This window comes from Podarcis erhardii (assembly GCF_964252035.2).
Source record: "Podarcis erhardii genome assembly, chromosome: 3".
Classification (NCBI taxonomy): Eukaryota; Metazoa; Chordata; class Lepidosauria; order Squamata; family Lacertidae; genus Podarcis; species Podarcis erhardii.
Window position 1 is genome coordinate 117889705 of NC_138507.1, and position 10289 is coordinate 117899993.

At 45.4% G+C, this 10289-nt stretch overlaps 1 long non-coding RNA gene across 1 annotated transcript; it reads left to right on the forward strand.

Moving 5' to 3' along the window:
- Positions 1-2937: 2937 nt before the first annotated feature.
- Positions 2938-5068, forward strand: LOC309338953. Its single transcript, XR_014155109.1, has 2 exons — positions 2938-3568; positions 4734-5068. It is a non-coding gene; the product is annotated as an uncharacterized lncRNA (long non-coding RNA).
- The last annotated feature ends 5221 nt before the right edge of the window (positions 5069-10289 follow it).

Consider the following 10289-nt stretch of genomic DNA (forward strand, 5'->3'; position numbering starts at 1 on the left):
CCCTTGACACGGGGACATTCCCAGGGGAACTGAAGGAAGCAGTGGTGTGTCCACTCTTAAAAAAAACTTCATTAGATCCTTTAGACCTATCCAATTACCGCCCAGTTTCAAATCTTCCATACCTGGGTAAGGTAATTGAGAGAGCGGTTGCTGAACAGCTTGGTAGGTTTCTGGAGGAAACATCGGCATTAGATCCATTTCAGTCCGGTTTCCGTCCTGGTTTTGGGACGGAGACGGCTCTGGTTGCCTTAACAGATGATCTCCGTAGACAACTGGATCGAGGCGGGTCAGGACTGCTGATCCTTTTAGATTTGTCAGCAGCCTTTGACATGGTTGATCATGATCTTCTGGACCACCGCCTTGCAGACGTGGGGATACAGGGCATAGCCCGTAACTGGTTGTGCTCTTTTATCTCTGGTCGGGGACAGAGGATGGCACTAGGGAGGGAAATGTCGTCGCGCCACTCCTTGGTGTGTGGAGTGCCGCAGGGCGCAATTCTCTCCCCGATGCTTTTTAACATCTTTATGCGCCCCCTTGCCCAGATTATCCGGAGCTTTGGGCTGGGCTGTCACCAATATGCTGATGACACTCAGCTCTATCTGCTGATGGATGGCCACACCGACTCGACCCCGAACACACTGACCAGATGCTTGGAAGCTGTGGCTGGATGGTTTCGTGGGAGCCGATTGAAACTAAATCCTTCGAAGACAGAGGTCCTATGGCTAGGTCGGGATGGCATGGGGATGAGGGACCAACTCCCTTCTCTTGCGGGTGCCCAATTAGTGCCATTGCCTTCTGTTAAGAGTTTGGGTGTAATCCTTGACGCCTCCCTTTCCATGGAGGCGCAGGTTACAGCAACAGCCAAGGCGACATTTTTCCACCTTTGCCGCATCAAGCAGTTGGTCCCTTACCTTTCCCGCCCTGACTTGGCCACAGTGATCCATGCGACGGTCATCTCCAGGCTTGACTACTGTAATTCGCTCTACGCGGGGCTGCCCTTGAAGCTGTCCCAGAAACTCCAGTGGGTACAGAATGCTGCAGCGAGGCTCCTCACGGGGTCTCTGCCATGGGAGCATATTCACCCAGTGCTTTTCAAGCTGCACTGGCTCCTGGTGGAGTACAGGGTCAGATTTAAGGTGCTGCTTTTGACCTTTAAAGTCCTTCACGGCCTAGGACCCTCGTACCTATGGGACCGCCTCTCCTGGTATGCCCCACGGAGAGCCTCAAGGTCCATAAATAACAACACCCTAGTGGTCCCGGGCCCTAAGGAAGTTAGATTGGCTTTGACCAGAGCCAGGGCCTTTTCAACTCTGGCTCCGGCCTGGTGGAACGCTCTGCCTCATGAGACCAGGGCCCTGCAGGATCTGATTTCTTTCCGCAGGGCCTGTAAGACAGAGTTGTTCCGCCTGGCCTTTGGCTTGGAGCCAATTTGATTCCCTCCCTCTCTCTTTTCTCTCTCTCTCTCTGTCTTTTTTCTTTTTCTTTCTCCCCCCCCCCCTTCTTTTCCTTCTCCTACTGCGATGAGGCTACATTTTAATATTTTAAAGTTCCATTATTTTAATGTTGTATTTTATTTTGTTTTTAAGTTTGTAATCATTCATCTTGTTTTTATTATTGCTTGTAAGCCGCTCTGAGCCCGGCCTTGGCTGGGGAGGGCGGGGTATAAATAATAAATTATTATTATTATTATTATTATTATTATTATTATTATTATTATACCTAAGAGGCATTTTAATATTTACAAAGCTAATAAGCAGGGCCCGGAGCAAGCTACCAACAGAAGAAAAAGTTCTCTGCTTTTCTTTTTGCAGAAAGTTGAAGATGGGCCAGTCCTCATTCTACTCTGAATCAGGCAGGATGAGAGAAAAGCAACTGGAAGCATTCATCTAAGCAACTAAGGCCTACTTTTAGGAGAAGGACTGTACCACAGTGAGAGAGTATTTGCTTGGCATTCAAAATGACATGTAAACATAAGTATAGCCCTGTTGACAAACCTAGACAGCATCTTAAAAAGTAGAGACATCACCTTGCCAACAAAGGTCCGTATAGTAAAAGCTATGGTTTTCCCAGTAGTGATGTATGGAAGTGAAAGCTGAATTATGGTGCTGGAGGAGACTCTTGAGAGTCCCATGGACTGCAAGAAGATCAAACCTCTCCATTCTGAAGGAAATCAGCCCTGAGTGCTCACTGGAAGGACAGATTGTGAAGCTGAGGCTTCAATACTTTGGCCACCTCATGAGAAGAGAAGACTCCCTGGAAAAGACCCTGATGTTGGGAAAGATGGAGGGCACAAGAAGAAGGGGACAACAGAGGACGAGATGGTTGGATAGTGTTTGCGAAGCTACCAGCATGAGTTTGGGCAAACTGCGGGAGGCAGTGGAAGACAGAAGTGCCTGGTGTGCTCTGGTCCAGGGGGTCACGAAGAGTCGGACACGACTAAACAACAGAGCCCTGTTGGATCACGCCAGTGACTCTTGCCCAGCACCCTGATCTCACAGTGGCCACCCAGATGCCTGTGGGAAACCTTCAAGTAGGACATGAGCGCAAACCCTCTCCCCTCCTGTAATTTGCAAGTGGTATTCAAAAGCATCACTGCCTCCTACTGTGGATAAGTCCCTGACATCTCTAGGTAGGGCTAGGATTTTCCCTACATGAAACCCCAGAGAGCTGCCAATCAGTGTGGACAATACTGTGCTAGATGGATCAAAGGTGTAAAGCCTATGATATTGGCCCTTTCATTAGGATTACAGCACCTATTTACCTTAACCTCCTTCCTAATTACCCTCTGGCTTCCCATCTGTCAACCTGTTTCCTCACCATCACGTGACTGACTCATCCTGCTCCAATTCTAATAGTTGCCATTCAGATACTTGAAAAGAGCTGCTTTGTTTTTCCTATGTCTTACGCTTTTGCAGTTTAAAGATGTTTGTTCTTAAGAGATGCCCTTGAAAACCTGGCCTTCTTCCTTTGAATGCACTGCCATTTATCAAGAGGGCACCCAAAACAGGACCTACCTTATTACCATTCAGGATCTGTATGCAGCCTGAGATGATGTGTCAGCTGCCTGATGGGGAGATGAGGAGACAAGCATATGGGGAGCAAAGGGGTTATTAGCAACAGCAACAAGGTAAATACAATTATTTCAACTCCAAAGAAAAGGCCTGCAGATTAGGGGCAACATCAAAGAGAATCTTGTCATTAAAAATTAAATAATCTCTGATGTCCTATGTGGCCTTATCTTGCTCCCTTCCCTAAAGTGCTACTTCAAAGTCAATGAAATGCAGCCCATTAGGGCAGCCTTCTTGGCTTCCAACCTGTATATATAGACATGAACTCTGTCAAGGCATCACCATTGCTAGTCCATCCTTGGGATTCCTTGCAGTGGCACCAACAAATTTTCTAAGAGCCATGAAGTTTGTCTGTCTTTTCTTTGCATTGGTCTTCCTTTGCAGTGCCCAGGCTGATGAAGCAGATCTGGCCAAAATGGAGAAGCAAGAGGGAGAGAACCTGAAAGACTTCCTCCAGGAGGAAGACCCTGCTGGTGACGATCAAGGTTTGCAGGATGAAGGTAATTGTTATGTACATGGAAGATGATCTCCTACACCTTCCATGGTGAACAGGTTCTGGATTTCACTGGGGTGAAGGGATTCACTCTTCCACTGAAATCTCTTAAAATGCTTCTCTTTGGCTGGAACATGCCCTGATTATGGTTATGCATGCTCTGGTCAGCATCACCATTCCTGATAGAGATATGCTGGATCCGTGGTGGACAATTGTGTCTACGTACTCTTAGATAGGATTGTATTTGCATTGCATCAAGTCACCAATATAAGCACATTCTAGATGAATGGTTGAGTGAGATGCTACTTCATAGTAGCCAAGAAGTTACAGAACCTCAAACTTGAGAATTTCTAGCGCAACCTGTTGGGGTTGGTAATGCCCACACTGTAGGGTTTCAACTAGACATCAGAGGCATGTATTAGGGTAAAGTGTGCCTTTATGAGGATGAGGATTAGGAGAATGAGGATTATGAGCATGATCATATTGTTGTTGTTGTTAATCACATAAATGCATTTTGTTGTGTAAAATCGTTTACAGCAGTGTTTATATTAGGCAAAACTGCATGCAAAATCCCAAAACATATTTAATAATAACCCATGGCAACTTACAAAAATACAGAAATATTTAAGACTAATATAAAATATATGCATCATACAGAGTCTATAACCAGAGAGCAGACAACAGTGAAGCCATATAATGAAAACAGGAAACCCATAAAAGGTAACAGGCAATTAGAAATAAATCAATAAAGATGGAGAAGCATTAAAACAGCTCATAATGTGCTATCAGATGCCTGAGAACAGAGGAAAGTTACAAACAGGTACCAAAAAGAGTAACTAGGAGTAAAACGCTGAGGATTCTTCAGAAGGAATATCACCCTCCTCTCTCTGTTGAGCTCTGCAGGAATTACAGGAGGATAAAGCTGATAGGTAGTTGTGAGTGAGAGGGCAGGTAGCTGGGGGCTGCCTGGAGGAAACCTCATGTTTGTAGGGGGGTGCCCCATTTACCCCAATGGAGCAGCCATCGCTGAACTGCTCTCATCATCAAGATGCTCCTCCTACTGTTCAGCTGAAATCGGCCCTGATCTTAAGCCCATGGGGTGTTGGGTCATTTCTGTGTCTCACAGCCCTTCAAGTATATTGAAGAATGTTTCCCTCCTCTTCTATATGCAGACTCTGGGCCAAAGGCTTCTTCACGACTTGCGGTCGTCGGCTGCTTTGGAAACAAAGGATATTGCCTGCCACGGGGCTACCGGTGCCACAATGGCTTGAAGTGGGAGGAGAAATGGAACAACTGTCCATATCGCAATGTTCTGCTGTGCTGTGTGCGCTGAGGCAAGAAATGGTGAGGTTCCAAGAAACTCCTTGGCAGAAGTTTTTACAACCACCCGGAAGAATGAGCCAGTCTGCTTCTTTCAAATAAAGCATTGGTTAATTGATTCCACTCCTTTCAGAAAACCATTGGATAATTGGTCACTATCCCTTCAATAAATCTCTGATTAAGTACATCCACCCACCACTCAAGTGGTTATTCTTTGTTTTTCTCTTTTTGCATATGTGCATGATTGGGGAATCTGGAATCCTTGTGTTATTAATTAATTTTCTATTATGCTTTGGTTGGGGCACGTTTTCCATGAAGGTTGGCTTAAACTGACACAGCCTTTTGCATGCTTACTCAAAAGGAAGTCCCATTATGTCTGCTGGGGTTTACTCCCAGGAAAGTGGGGAGGGAGGATTATAGCTCTGCAGGTTCAATCCCCGACATCTTGAGGTGGGGCTGGAAATAATCCTTGTCTGAAATCCTGGAAAGTTACTGCTAATCAGTGTGGGCAATCCTGAGATCCTGACCAGTGGTCTGATCCCATATCAGTTGGCTTTCTACATTTCTAAGTAAAAGTAGGATGTAGAAATGTAGTGCAAAACCTTTCCCCATGAGGTTCCTTTCTCCTAAATTTTAGGAAAAACACGTGAGGCACCACCTCTTTTTAACTCTCAGAAGGCAATGCTAAAATTCAAAAGGGGTTATGGCATTTGCTCATAATGTACACAGAAAGAGGACTGGGTGGCACAAGATAGAACTGGATAGGAATGGCTTCTGATTCAGCATAAAGGTTTGATGGGGTCAATTGCACATCACATGTCAGGGATTGAAGGAAAGGAAGGATGCATGCCGGCATCCAATGAATTCCCTCCGAGATCTCTTAATGGAGGCCCCATCTGGACAGCTGACACCAGGAATGGGGCCATTACCCTGCTCTAGGATGACTTCCTCTTTACAGTCTAAAAGCTTGAATTGCTACCCAGTTCTCAAACGAAAAGCGGTGGGGGAGAGACTGTCTGGAATAATGACCCAAATTCCATCCGTTGAAGTTCACAAGTGCCATGTTTTTAGAGCCTGCCCCCCCTTCAGTATCTTCAAAGATAAGAATTGATGAGGGATGCGGGTGGTGTTGTGGGTTAAACCACAGAGCCAAGAACTTGCCGATCATAAGGTCAGTGGTCCCGTTGCTCAGTCCCAGCTCCTGCCAACCTAGCAGTTCGAAAGCACGTCAAAGTGCAAGTAGATAAATAGGTACCGCTCCGATGGGAAGGTAAACGGTGTTTCCGTGCGCTGCTCTGGTTTGCCAGAAGAGGCTTAGTCATGCTGGCCACATGGCCCAGAAGCTTTATGCCAGCTCCCTTGGCCAGTAAAGCGAGATGAGCGCCGCAACCCCAGAGTCGGCCATGACTGGACCTAATGGTCATGGGTCCCTTTGCCTTTACCTTTATATTTTATAGTCCCTTTTTATTCAGGCATCAGGTTGCAAGCAAAAATCTGCATCCCTCCCCAAGGAAAGCAGTTGGCTACTCTAATCATCCCCCTTCCGTCTTCCGCAGCAGCCGAGGCGCCAACTGGAAAGCTCCTTCTCCTTTCTGTGTCTTTTGTTCTCTAAACAGTCAGACCACCTAGTTCGTGGGGAGGGAGGGTCCCACAAACTCTCTAATGACATCTCTGCTCTCAGTCTGCTTTCTTCAAACATCTTCTTATGCATCTCTGTCTTTCATATCTGCTTCCCAACTTGCCTGAACCACCATCTCAAGTGGGAAGGAGGAGCATGTTTTGATGGATGCAGTTACTGCCTTTCTCTATGGATGCAACTTCAGAGCACCTGTACAGGGAGATTGGCTGATCAGAGCTTCAAAGAGGTGGGGAAATCATGAGGGAGTCAGAAAGAGGATGGCAGTTCAATGAAGGATTGGGTAAAGTGCAAACAGAAATGGTTTCAAAATGGTTCCAAGTGGTTTCAAGGGTCATTATAGCAGAGTTTCAACAATGCTGGTGGCAATCTCAGAGATGAAACACAATTCCCCCTCGTCATTTCCTCATCCTTTTGCCAGAATGGGAATAACTGTATAAATATCAGTGATCTGGAGTAAGGCATTTAAAGCTTCTCCAACTATCCTTTCCTTCAGCCTTTGTCTTCCATTGGTACTGAGATTGTGGGCACCATGTGATGGTGAAGGCCCTTTGCATCCTCCACCTTGCTGTCTGAGACTGCTGCCAGCATTGTGCTTTTCACTCTGCAGCTTTCTCTTTGAAGCTCTGATTAGCCAATCTCTGAAATTGCTCTTGTGATGGGGTGAGCTCCCGTTGCTCAGTCCCAGCTCCTGCCAACCTAGCAGTTCGAAAGCACATCAAAGTGCAAGTAGATAAATAGGTACTGCTCCGGTGGGAAGGTAAACAGCGTTTCCGTGCACTGCTCTGGTTTGCCAGAAGTGGCTTAGTCATGCTGGCCACATGACCCGGAAGCTGTACGCTGGCTTCCTCGGCCAATAAAGCGAGATGAGCGCCGCAACCCCAGAGGCAGCCACGACTGGACCTAATGTCAGGGGTCCCTTTACCTTTACCTTTACCTTCTTGGACGATGATAGAAATATTATTATTAATAATAGAACTCAGTGGGGCCATCCAATGAAGCTCAACTTGGGTGCTTCCGTGGGGTTTTCCACTTCTCCCATACTTTCTAGACATGGATCCAAGCAGTTTTGCCTTTGCTCCACTACTCCCCCTCCAAAAAACCCTAAACCCTTGCTCTTGAAAGCTAAATCAGAACAAACAACGATCTGTTGGAAATTGCCCTTTGTTTTGATTCAGCGCTAAACCATGAGTGGGGCGAATGGAAGTGTGGAAGAGCCCTTAAATTGAAATTAGCCAGGCAATTCCCTCTGCAGTGCATAGCAGTTAAGCATGGAAATTGCTCCCACAAGAGGCAGTGGTGGCCACCAAATTGGATGTCTTTAAAAGAGGATTAGATAAAGTCTTGGAGGAGAAGGAGGCTATCAATGGCTACTAACCCTGGTGACTATGCTTTCCCAAGGACTCTCCAAAATCTGGAGTTGGCACCGGGTGGCATTCATAGCAGCAGAGTGGGAGACCAGGAGATGGAAAGAAAGACATACTGAACTAAGCATTCAGCAGGGACACAGGTGGCGCTGTGGTCTAAACCACTGAGCCTCTTGGGTTTGCTGATTGGAAGGTTGGCTGTTTGATTCCCCACAACGGAATGAGCTCCCATTGCTCTGTCCCAGCTCCTGCCAACCTAGCAGTTCGAAAGCACACGAGTGCAAGTAGATAAATAGGTACCACTGCAGCGGGAAGGTAAAGGGCATTTCCATGCGCTCTGGTTTCCGTCACGGTGTTCTGTTGTGCCAGAAGCGATTTAGTCATGCTGGCCCCATGACCTGGAAAGCTGTCTGTGTACAAATGCCGGCTCCCTCGGCTTGAAAGTGAGATGAGCGCCGCAACCCCATGGTCACCTTTGACTGGACTTAACTGTCCAGGGGACCTTTACCTTTACCTTTTTTACCTGCCTTGACTGTGGGAAGCAGTACATTTCTGAATACCAGTTGCTGGAAACCACAGAGGGGAGAGCATTGCTGTGCCCAGATTCTGCTTGCGAGCTTCTTATTGGGTTATCTGGTTGGCCACTGTGAGAACAGGATGCTGGACCAGACTGGCTTCTCTCAGAACAAAGAGGAGAACAAACTTCTGTGCTTGGTGGTGCATGACTTCTATTCCTGTGCATTCTTCAGGAGCTTGAAAAACTTGCAAATCCCTTAAATTAAGAAACACCTTGTTCTGAATATCTGAACTTAGAAACCATCTTCAAATACATTATATGGCATAAACATCTTATCTTTATGTCTCAGGCTTTCAGTCTGTCCAGTATAGGGTTGTTATATTTTGAAGAGCAAAAAAAGAGAGCCACCAGAGCCTGAACCCTAAATACCCCAGACGTTTCCTTTAAAATGTAAAAATCCAATCGGACAGGCATGTTGCCCTCCTCCAAAAGAGAACATGTCTGGGGTTTCCTGGACGTATGGCAACCCTAGTCCAGCACAGCTATTCCAACACCTTTCCAAAGCATCAGCCCACAGCACTTTCTGTTTCAACAGTGCAATATTGCAAAATGCTACATTGGTCTTGGGACAAACATATACAGTGGTACCTCGGGTTACATATGCTTCAGGTTACATACGCTTCAGTTACAGACTCTGCTAACCCAGAAATAGTGCTACAGGTTAAGAACTTTGTTTCAGAATGTGAACAGAAATTGTGCTCCGGCGGTGCAGCGGCAGCAGGAGGCCCCATTAGCTAAAGTGGTGCTTCAGGTTAAGAACAGTTTCAGGTTAAGAACGGACCTCCGGAACAAATTAAGTACTTAACCCGAGGTACCACTGTATTGTTTCTTAGCTTTGCAACCGCAAAGTTTGCGTACCCGTCTTATTGCTTCTTGGCCCGGCTGTGTTCTAGTTTCAATTTCCTCGCTCTTCTGCAAATAGGACTCTTCTGTCAAAGGTGTGGTCTTTAAAAAGGCAGCTATAATCTTATTTGCTCAAAGCGGCACATCGTTTTTTTCAAAAAGAAAACACTTTGGGTTTATTGATTTAAACTGCAGTCATTACAAAAGATTCTTTTAAATAAACTCGCCCAAAGGAAGGAAGAAAAAAGGCAATGTAGCAATGGGAAAAAAATAAATTCAATGTGTATCTTTGCGGTCGTAAAGTTTACCTTAAATGATGAATCACTCTATTGTTTGAATATATGAATGCAAAGACTAAAGGAGCATTTGGAATGCTTTTTGATGGGCACTTGAAACCAAAGGGTACATTTTCCCTCTCTTTAAGTACTTACAAAAAAAGGAAGCAAACAGTTTTCCATTTTATTGCCTCACAGTACAGCTTGTGAGTATTCATTCCAGAGGCCAGAATTGAAATTCTGACTGTACTGAACTCGTTGACAAAACTTTTAATGGCCATAGTGTGGTCAGAATTTCACCCCATCCAGCAAAGGCCTTGCTGGGGCACAGAGGCAATGAAGCACACTGAACTGAATTTACAATAAGGCACCAAAAGGTGAACGAAATTAAATAAATAAACCAAACATAGATGTCCTGTTTCCTTTAAAAGTAATTTTTCATTTTCTAAAAATAAAATAACCAAAAAAAGTGTAAACTTACAAAACATGTCATTGTAGTATAATATATTAAGCTGTCAGGGCAAGAAAAAATACTTCAGAAAATAATAGTAATAATAATAACAACAATAATAATAATTTATTATTTATACCCTGCCCATCTGGCTGGGCTTCCCCAGCCACTCTGGGCGGCTTCCAACAAAATATTAAAATACAGAAATGCATCAAACATTAAAAGCTTCCCTAAACAGGGCTGCCTTCAGATGTCTTCT